Consider the following 11377-nt stretch of genomic DNA (forward strand, 5'->3'; position numbering starts at 1 on the left):
CATTGTGTAGGACACAAGGAAGAATGCAAGGGTAAATCTACAAGATCCAGATATTTGGTCCAGCAATGGAAATATTGGGGATGGCCTTTTGTGAGAAAATGGAACTGAATCTAACTTCCCTGAGGATTGTTGAAGGATATGACTCAATATATGTGCTAGATACACTGTCAGGGGCAACCATAGAAGAGACTGATAAAGGATCATGAGGAACAGAACCTCACACAGAGTAAGCTCGGTGTAACTACTGATGCAAATTGGTTATCTGCTGACTGTTTACTGAAAGTAGGATGATGTGTAACAACTGCAGCTTTAATTCCATATAAATAGAGCTGAAAATCACTACAATTTTGTAGCCACTTGCTAGCTACCTGCACGCATTCAAGATATTTGCATTGCTCAAAAATAACATGAGTTAATTCTAAATTTATGCATTGGCATGTTTTTTAGGTCTCAATTTCTTCTGTTTCCCTCCCCTCAACACTGTTTATGTATAGGCAAAACTGAACAAGAAGGAAAGTATATATGTGCACTCTTTTTCAAAATAGCCCTATCATTCAAAGACTTGTCATGAATATTTAACTAGAAAATTCATTCTACAACCTTTAGAACTCTTTCAAGCAATACGATTTCATAATGGATTCATTTCTTAGCAAAATGCCATTTACAAAGTATTTTAAGTAAAATAATAAAACATGAGTTTGAGCCATCTTAGAATCAAAGGGCATTTCAATGCAAGAGTAAAGTGTCCTTGCCCTTTCTGTCCGTCTGATTGTGGCAGACAAGATTGAATGGGGAAATATGGGGTGGAGGGAGAGAGGGGGGGCATTTTAACACATCCAAAAAATGTATCACCTTGTCCTGAGTATGTTATTTCAACTAATTAGATCGTAAACATACTTAACATGTGTTTTATGTTGAGTGGTCCAAAATACTCAACATGCCTAACTTCATGGCAGCTCTAGGGTTAACAGTGTTTCATGGTAGTCAAGTTTCCTTATTCCAGTCCTAGTTTTGTCTGTTTGCATAATCAGTTACCAATACTTTGCCCTTGCCACATTTTTCTCCCGTTGTTAGTATGTTTTGTGATGGGTTTATTATTGTAATTTCATTTTGGTCACAAACCAGGAGTAATTCACTTTTTATTTTCATTTAATTTGTGCTATTTATAAAGTGCCACATCAACTATTACCAAAGTTCAGCTTTTGAATTCCAACAGCTCTAGTAAATAAAACACTGTCTGCAACAGAGGACTTGCTGAGCTCTATTTGGAAGAATTCCCTTTTGACTTCATTGTCCAAATCCAATCAGCAATGGCTTTACATAAACTCAAATGATAAGAAACTCATCTTACCATGAAAACAAATTCCATGTGTTCACACTTTGGCATTTCAATGTGTAACAGTGCACAAATGTTTCTATTTGCTTTACGTATCTTATGTGTGACTCAAATGCGTCTGCAAATGTTATGCTCCAAAAACACATCTTTCTCTAACAAGTGCTGAAAAAAACACATGTGTAACGTGTGTTTATAGAATCATATTCATGGCAGGTAGGAAAACGCATACCCATGTTGGTGTCGAGTAGGTTTTATCAAGAGGAGCTGGTGTTTTGTTCTCTGGTAAGAGGCAGGTGGTCTAGCCACCCCCTTGAACAACTGGCAGCTTAGTTGACATTCTGCAGAGCAGCTGCCTTCTATTTTAGCTGGCATTGCATCACAGAGCACACGTCACTTGTGTAACTTATAACACACTGGCAGGAACCGACCTTCCTCCCACACTATTGTGTAGTTTTTGAGCCGGTTATCTAGTTTGTTCACATTGAATCGCTCGTAGAGGTCTACTAATTATTTGTCTTTACCAATAGCTCGTGTTATTAATAATCCTTGAACTTTTCTGAGTGTCGTTAATACCAGAATACTATAACTTCTTTAGGAATTGTTAAAGAAAACTTGAAATTCTCTAACATCAGAATGAATCAACCAAACATTATATATTAAGAACTATATACTGTTGCCTAGTCAGCAAGGCTCAGTGGTTGAACGTTGACCTAAGAACCTGGAGGCACGTGCCTGGATTGCAGGCTCAATCCCCAGTGTGGGTCACGCACGAGGCAGCCAATCAATGATTCTCTCTCATCATTGATGTTTCTACCTCTCTCTCCCTCTCCCTTCCTCTCTGAAATCAATAAAAATATGTTTAACTTGAGAGGTAACTGTAATGCAATAAGCTTCAGTGCCCTAACACTATTGTTTGGTTTTAACTGATTAATTAATCCCTCTTCATCAGGACGTGGTGAAACCCTTAGCCTCTTGAGAAATGCCTGGGTCTAGGACAGGCTCTCATGGACTTATTCTTTCATGGCCCGCGTATCCTCTTTACTGATCCTTTCTGCTCTACTTCAATACAATCAGCTCCTTGTCATCAGAGCTTCTGATATTAAATGAGGAAATTGTCTAATTCTCTGTCTATATCTGCTCCAAGTCCATTCTTTCAGCACAGGTTCTTTACTGGTGGTCTAAGACGACCAGAACTGTGGTGATTTGTCTGAAGTTGTTTTCATAAGCATAGCGCTGTCCTTCTTCAAAAAGTACACTCTCCTCATTTCTTTCTAAATCTTGACCTACATGGATGGAAACTGAGTAAAATGGCTACTGCAGTTGCCAATTCCTAACCCTAAACCCTCTCTGTTTACAGTTTTGTACAGTATTTTTTTTCTAAAACTTAATGCAGCAGCTAGAGGAGTTTTATATCTCACTCTAGATCCTGGCAAGAGGAAAACAGAACAGCTTCCAGGCTTGACGTAACATGAAAAGCCTCCCTTTGGGATCCTCCTGTTTAGATTTACACATTCCCCTGCCCACTGCCTCCCAGCTCAAGTGCCTGGAGCCTGGCTGTTTAACCATTCAGGGATCACTTTCCCAAGGGCTGCCTATGCAGAAACAGAACGGATCCAAAATTATGTAGACCACGAGGTCAATCCAACCAATTAATCTTTCATAGACACTTTAGTCATGTTGACTGCTACACATAAAATCCACTGGTCCAAAATTTGACCATTTGGTCAAAAATTACGGTTCAATCAGAAGCTAGCTCAGTTGCCAAGGTTTCCTCCTTAAAGCAGCAAGGCACAAACTTATAATTTGTCTCCTTGTCTCCTCTCTTCCCTTATATAAAAAGCAACTAGTTGCTAATCAAGCCAAAGCTTACAAACTTTCAAAGGAAAAATAAGCCTTTGCAAACTGAAATGAAACACAAATCACTTCAATAGCTTAGATTTGCACTTTGAAAAGTGTCAAACTGAACTAATCACAGTGGGAGCTGATGGAGTATTAGCGATGGATTTCAAGTTATTGTGATTTTTCAATGTCTGTCTCACATTTTTGGCTGTCTGTCAGATTGCTTTGGAAATCTAATTGCTTTGGAAATTCCATCTTCAGTGCTAGTTCTCTGTTTAGGGCCTCAGGGAACAACTATAAAAATGAATTAGTCCCATGAAAAGAGACTACGTATGGGTGTTTTGTGCATGGTATTTGGACTATAGAATAAGCATTCTGTAACCTTGATTTGACAGGAGTTCAAGGTGGTAGAAGCACAACATTGGAGAAGGCAATGAATACAAAACCATACAGACAATTCTGTGTGGCTCCACCCGATCCAACCCCCGTTCAATGTCTAGAGGGACATATCATAAACCAATTTACTGGTTTCTTCACTGGGAGATCTGCTAAGACAACTGCCAAAAAGTAAAACAACAATTCTCTTTCCTGATTCATTTAGTGCCATTTTCCTATTATAGCTGCCACACATAAAATGTCTCACTTTCATAAGCAGTAGTACCAGGAAGTGATGATTTGAATAATCCTCTGGAGGAGTAAGGCAAAGTGGTTAAGATCAATGGTTCTTTCACAAGTGTGCTGCTTCCTAGTTGTATGACCTTGGGCAAGTTATTTAACCACAGATCCCAATCCTCTCATCTATAAAATGAAAACATGATAATATGAACTCGTAGAATGGAGATTAAATGGGATAAGGCATACAGAGACCTAGCATAGTTCATTAGTATTATTTTGTACAAATACAAATTCTGAAACATGTGCTTTCTAGTACAAGTTGTGGGGTGCACTATATAATTTTTTAAAGATTTCATTGAACTTATAAATATTTACAACATATGCTAGAAGGTTTTTGCATTGTGTATTCACATTTTGTCACTTATCTATGTAAACTGTAGATTCTATTTTCTATATATATGGCATATTACTTAAAACAGATACCATGAATATGTGATGATGCCTCCTTATCAAATTTCTGTGGCCACATTTTAAGAAAGACAGTAAATATTATCATAAGCAAGAAGAGTTATGAATGCTGACAGCTAAATAGTCCCAGCTTTGTCCTGGGCTTCTAATCAAGAAAGTATCCATTAACAAATCATTACATATAACAATACCTGGGGTATGTGGCACCAGTCTTTAGAAAATATAAGCCCATATCTAAATAAGCACCAATTTAGGTAAACTCATCATGTGTATATTGAATACTAGTAGGTATATAAGTGGACAACATGCCAGGATGCACTCAGATCCACTTACTTATTGGATGTCTGCTCAGACTGGGTATAGAAAACAGATATGTTGGAAATTACAGTCCGGTGTCCAGTGGATGATAAAAATAATAAACAACATATATTATGAACTGTGAAGGAAATAATCAACTGGCTGCTAATCAAGTCAAAGCTTAGTGAATTTGTATAAAGAGTAATTACCCTTCATAAATGGCCCAAGAAAGGTCCTCTGGCCCCACCTGGTTTGGCTCAATGGATAGAGCATGGGCCTGTGGACTAAAGGGTCTTGGGTTCAATTCTGGTCAAGGACACATACCTCGGTTGCAGGCTCGATCAATGCCAGCCTGTGGAGGCAACCAATCAATGTGTCTCTCTCACACTGATGTTTCTCTTTCTCTCCCCCTCCCTTCCACTCTCTCTAAAAATCAATGGAAAAATATCCTCAGGTGAGAATTAACAAACAAAAAATAAATAAATTTTTAAAAAATGTTTTAGAAAGAAAGAAAGAAAGAAAGAAAGAAAGAAAGAAAGAAAGAAAGAAAGGAAGGAAGAAAGAAAGGAAAAAGAAAGAAGAAAGAAAAGAAAGAAAGAAAGAAAGAAAGAAAGAAGGAAGGAAGGAAGATCCTCTAGAGAATTAACACTTGGTAAGGTTTGGAGGATGGCCTGGCCAATGTGGCTCAGTGCTTGAGAATCGACCTCTAAACCAGGAGATCGTGGTTCGATTCCTGGTCAGGGCACATTCCTGGGTTGTGAGCTTGATCTCCAAAAAGAAATATTTGGAGGATGAAGTTATCAATAATGTGACTAATAGGGAATGAGAGTGTTATGGGCTGATTATTAATATCCCCTCAAAATTCCTATGTTGAAACCTTATCCCTCAATGTGATGGTGTTATGAGGTGGGACCTTTAGGAGGTAATTAGGATTGGGTGAGGTCAGGAAGGTGGAACCTCCATCGATGGTTTTAGTATGCACAAGGAAGCTCGCTTCCCCTCTCTGCCATCTGCCATCTGAGGATACAATGAGAAGCTGTCAGTCTGCAACCCAGAAGAGGGTCCCCACCAAACTCAGCCACGCTGGCACCCTGCTATCAGATGTACAGTCTCCAGAACCATGAGAAATGAATTTCTGTCGTTTATAAGCCGTCATGCCTATGGTACTTTGTTATGGCAACCTGAACTGAGTAACACAAAAGAGTTTTGTGTAGAGTGGTTAGGGATATCGGTCAGCAGCCGGACAGGAAATGGTTAAACAGTGACACTCCGAGTTCTGCTTGCTCAGAGAAGAGGCTCACTGTGCTGCCCAGAAAGCATCACAGGGCTGCACGCTGACGTGAGTGTCATTGCAGCTCCCATTCAGACAGGGACTTTCTCACTGAAGAGGACAATTATAAAGTGTAACCTTCCCCAGGGACCCCGAGACAAGGCTGGGGATGGAGCTGATCCGGTTAGAAGGAGCTGCAGGGCAAACAGAGCCAGCCGCCTGCATTTTGCAGAGTGTGTCAAAGGCAAGCGAAGCCTCGGGTTCATTTAAGGGCTGTATGTTATTTAAGTTCACAGAGCTGGGGAGTGGGCTAAAGCAGCAAAACAGCAATCCAGGCAGTCGGTAAGAGTAAGATCTGATGGAGTGCACGTAAGAGAAGCTGCAGAACTTGGACCATTAGGAAGAAAGGAAAATTCAAGCTAACCAGGACAATGATTATAGGCTTGTCTGTGATAATGATCACCAGCTTGTGAGAAGAAACTGAAAGTGAATGTCATTATTTCAGCAAATATTTCTTGTGTTACATCAGAGTCCAAAGAAAACAAAGAGACAAAGAGACCCGCCCTCAAGGACCTTAACACTGAAGGATCTGGGTGGGTGAGAGGAGAAAAGATTGGCATGAAGCCTTAAACACAATAAATTAGTAAATGATTCAGTCTCTTTGAAAACATTAAAGGCTGTGGAAAAAGAAAAAGTAGAGTAGAAATGGGCAGATGAGTTTGGGAGAAGGGAACATTTGCAAAATGTCAAACAGTAGGTCAAGCCAGGCCTCGCTGAAAAGGTGACATTTGAGCAAAAACTTGAAAGAGGTGAAGAAATTAATCAGGTATCAGGGAAGAGAACTCTAGCGTACACAGTTCATGCTTTTGTAGCAGGTACTTATGCTTAAATTTTTGCGTCATAAAATGAGTATTTCATTCACATATATGATATTTATACGTGTATTTTAAGCGTATATTATCATTTTCAGACAAACCCTTTTCCTGCCTCCTTAAACACAAAGTTAAAGAACCCGTCCAAGCATCTTTAGAGACAGGTTCCGCGGCTTCTTAGACCTTAAACTAACAACCACAGTCAGGGTTCTGGACCCCAGAGTAAGCAGAAGGAAGGAAGCAGACCCCATTTATAAAACACTGCTTTGTAAAGGAGCACTTCTGTCTCAGCATGTTTCGTGTCAGGTCACAGAGAGGAAATGAGAATGTCAGGAACCCTCCCTGAAGAGTAATTACAAAATAATTTAGCTCAATAGCAAACTTTCACTTTTGACATGATAGTCATAGGTAAACTCTGCTTTTCCTATTTCTAAGGCCAATGTTGAACGCTTATGAGGAGGCGTAGAGCAGTCAAGGAATGTTTTCACACCATCCCTTCCTGCTACCCCAGCCGGGAGGGCTATCTTTGGGAAAATGAAGAATGATTTAGTATGTAAATTTATATTATTCTTGGAACAAGATGTGTTACATATTTTTTCTATATAAAAACAATTCAATGAACCCCTGATCTTCATCCCTAGGTTTTAGTAATGATGGGAGCAGCTGGAGAAGGGTGGTAACTCAAGCCAAAATGTGTTGTAATTGTTGAAAGAGCCCTTCAAATCTTAAGGCAACATTCATGTGTATATAGTATCCAGACCCTAAAAGTGATATCTCCACTTTATGTTGCATCGGTCTTGTCATATCTAACTATTAAAGTCATTTCTGAGCATCACATTTTGGGAGGTGTCAGGAAGCAATAGTGATGTGGGGCTACAGAAACTGCCATGTGAGGGATGGTTAGCTACCACAGCCAGGGACAAGCTAAGACAGAATCTCAACTGTTTGGAGGGCTGACATAGTGGTTATCACAGAAGTTTTTAGTACATTATGTACAATGAAGTGAGGCACGGTGCCAGACAGTTAAAAAGAAGCAGATTTTGGCACAGGATAAGAAGAAATTCTCTGAAAATTAGAACTTTCTAGACAAAAAAAAAAAGTGGCTTATCAGCTTGTGAACTAACCCCTGGCTCTCTGAAAATTAGAACTTTCTAGACAAAAAAAGTGGCTTATCAGCTTGTGAACTAACCCCTGGTTGTTAAAAGTAGTACAAAAAGAATTTAGATGGTGAACTATAGTCAGAATTCCCATATATAATGGAAGCTGAGTATCTAGGCTTGGCCTCTAAAGAATTTTCCCATATTCCTTGATTTTATGGTGTTTCTGAATGAGCAACAGCTAATCAGAAACCCCTTCTCTTGTAAATTATACATGTCCCATAAAACTTAGTGTACATTTAGGAAACTTGATTTATACTTTTGTTGATGTCATTATAATCATCCAAGCTCTCATGCCCCAAATTAAAAAGTGCTAGAAGGTAGATAATACTGCTTAGTGAGTTAATTTTCTTTAATGACAATGATGAATTGGGTCACTCTACTTCTTAATTTATTACCTTTTATCTCCACACACATCCTTTTGGCTGCTTCATGATACCAGAATCAGGCTCTGCAGCCTTCATTTCTCCTTTGCCAGGGGGCTCCGTGTTAGGTTCTGCCCATAGCGGGAGCTGGAGAGAGACTGCAAGACTGGGAGAGGGAGGAGTGAGGGTTTCCTCTTCTAGTTTTTTGTTTTCCCCTGTGGTGAGAAAACCCGCGTTCCTGGGGTTCTGAAAGCCTTCTCCTCAGTAGTGGAAGCTCTCAAAGTTCTGCAACAGCAGATAACCTCCATCCACATTTTCCACCAGGTAGCATGTTCCGGACGTAGCCACTGCCTCTCATCTGGGCTCTAACTCTCAGCTGGTGAGAGACCCTTTCTTCTAGAATCTAGAAGTTTCTTCCTTTTTCACTTTTCCCTAAATGCTAGGAGTAGCTTCTTTCTACATTTGCTACCTCTGAATGCCTTACCTTAGGGATCTTTTACCTCTTTTAGTAGTTAACCATCCCATACCTAGTTATTAAGTCTTTATATTTAAGTTTTCCTGTTCACATGATTGTTTTGGTTCTTATCCCCCGACTGAACCCTGACTAATACAAGACTTGACAACAAGAATAAGAGCAAATAAAAACAAGTAAATAAAACAATTGAAAGCCTCTCATTATTGGTTTTTCCTAAAACTCTCATACAATAAGTAAGAATGTTATTCTCTTTCCCCTGGTTTGGCGATTAGCTCTGGGGTGGTGGTTGGATGGAAATGGTTTTAAATATGTTTCACGGGACACCAGTCCTGTTCTTTGTTTTCCCCTGTGGTGGGAAAACCCGCGTTCCTGGGGTTCTGAAAGCCTTCTCCTCAGTAGTGGAAGCTCTCAAAGTTCTGCAACAGCAGATAGCCTCCATCCACTTTTCCCACCAGGTAACATGTTCCAGAGGTAGCCACTGCCTCTCATCCGGGTTCTAACTCTCAGCTGGTGAGAGACCCTTTCTTCTAGAATCTTCCAGAAGTTTCTTCCTTTTTCACTTTTCCCTAAGTGCTAGGAGTAGCTTCTTTCTACATTTGCTACCTCTGAATGCCTTACCTTAGGGATCTTTTACCTCTTTTAGTAGTTAACCATCCCATACCTAGTTGTTAAGTCTTTATATTTAAGTTTTCCTGTTCGCATTATTGTTTTGGTTCTTATCCCCTGACTGAACCCTGACTCATACAAGACTTGACAGCAAGAATAAGAGCAAATAAAAATAAGTAAATAAACAATTGAAAGCCTCTCATTATTGGTTTTTCCTAAACCTCTCATACATTAAGTAAGAACGTTATTCTCTTTCCCCTGGTTTGGTGATTAGTTCTGGGGTGGTGGTTGAATGGAAATGGTTTTAAATATGTTTCACGGGACACCAGTCCTGTTCGGATAAGTGCTTGACAAGTAGAATATATATATTCATAGTCTTCCTACAACTCCCCTGACCATAGCCCCAAAGGCTGCTTACAAATATTTGAAGCCAGAAGCTTGACATGATAATCAGTCACGTAAAGTCTCATGATAAAAAGAAATGAACGCATGTCACACTAGCTTCTTTGGTGTCAGATTTAACTGAATCCAGTGATTACGAAAAGGATGCTAAAAACTCAGGTCCCACTTTAAGTCTGCTTTTCAAATAATACATAACATTATATGTACTCAGAATAAATTCTCTACAGAGCTCAATAGACTCTAGATACCTGTAACTGACAAATGATAAGAAACAAGATAGCCCTAGCCGGTTTGGCTCACTGGATAGAGCGTCGGCCTGGAGACTGAAGGGTCCCAGGTTCGATTCAGGTCAAGGGCATGTACCTTGGTTGCAGGCACATCCCCAGTAGGGGTGTGCGGGAGGCAGCTGATCGATGCTTCTCTCTCATCGATCTTTCTAACTCTCTATCCCTCTCCCTTCCTCTCTGTAAAAAAGCAATAAAATATATTTAAAAAAAAAAAAAGAAACAAGATAATAATCACCAGAAGCAAATGAAGGGATAGAAGGGGTCCAAACCCTAAAAGTCAGATGTTCACCATCTCCCCCTTCTTTAGCCTGTGAGAGACTTTCAGTTGCTCAACTGCACTTTTTTGTTATGCTGATTTACAGAGGTGATTGTGCTGGAGGTTACAGGTAGAGATTACTATAGAATTAAAGAGGCCAAACTGTGGTTTCACTCTGCAACAGAATGAAGCATGGATGACAAAGAAGGAAGCAAATTAAAGGCCATTTAAGAACAGAAAAAAAATAGGGGATGGGAAAAAAGTGGGGATTGTATCAGAGAAGATCTAGAAAGAATCTGAGCGATAGAGTTTAGAGAGGAAACAAAATGTGTGATTACAATAAAGGCAGGAATTTGGAGGAAAGATATAATGAAAAAATAAATGTTTCCCTGTGTGATGCCTGTTTAGTACTCTTCGTAATGCCCTCAACAAAATTCAATAAGTTTTGCATTTCTTTTCAAGAGTTTTTCTGCTTTAATTGGTGTGGCCTATGTGAGGGTTTTCTTTTTCCTCTTTTGGATATGATGGGAGGAAAGGGTCAAGTCTCAAGATGGCCCAGTTGTATTCAGGACCCAGTTGAAAAGAGGAGAAAGCATTTCCAGACTATGGTATGCCTTTCTATTACATGCTTTGATTACTTATCAGTTTTCCATTTTTTAAAAAGTATGCAACTTGAAAAAGTAGTAAATCCCTACATCTCTTTCTAGTTATATATGTGTTGCCTTCTTTCTACTCCAGACTTCATGACATAATTCAAGTGTATCCTCTATTGTCCACTTAAAGATGTCAAAATAATCCTATATAATAAAAGGGTAATATGCAAATCGACCCAACAGTGGAATAACCGGGTGCTATGAGGCAAACTGACCACCAGGGGGCAGATGGTCAATGCAGGGAGCACCACTAGCTACAAGTGGGGCTCACGGCTGGCGAGTGCAGTGGTGGTGGCGGAAGCCTCTCCACCTCTGAGGCAGCACTAAGGATGTCCCACTGTGGCTTAGGCCCTCCCCCTAAGTCAGACATCCCCCGAGGGCTCCTGCACTGCTAAAGGGCGCAGGCCGGGCTGAGGGACCCCACCCGCCCCACCCCCCCCCCAGTGCATGAATGTCATGCACCAGGCCTCTAGTCTATA

At 40.0% G+C, this 11377-nt stretch overlaps 1 long non-coding RNA gene across 1 annotated transcript in view; it reads left to right on the forward strand.

Moving 5' to 3' along the window:
* Positions 1-10778: 10778 nt before the first annotated feature.
* LOC106727552 overlaps positions 10779-11377 on the forward strand; it is a 22211-nt gene continuing 21612 nt past the window's right edge. Inside the window, exon 1 of the long non-coding RNA XR_001363779.1 lies at positions 10779-10853. This is a non-coding gene — a long non-coding RNA (uncharacterized LOC106727552). The remainder of the gene's footprint in view (positions 10854-11377) is intronic.

This window comes from Myotis brandtii, unplaced genomic scaffold, assembly GCF_000412655.1.
Source record: "Myotis brandtii unplaced genomic scaffold, ASM41265v1 scaffold112, whole genome shotgun sequence".
Taxonomy (NCBI): Eukaryota; Metazoa; Chordata; class Mammalia; order Chiroptera; family Vespertilionidae; genus Myotis; species Myotis brandtii.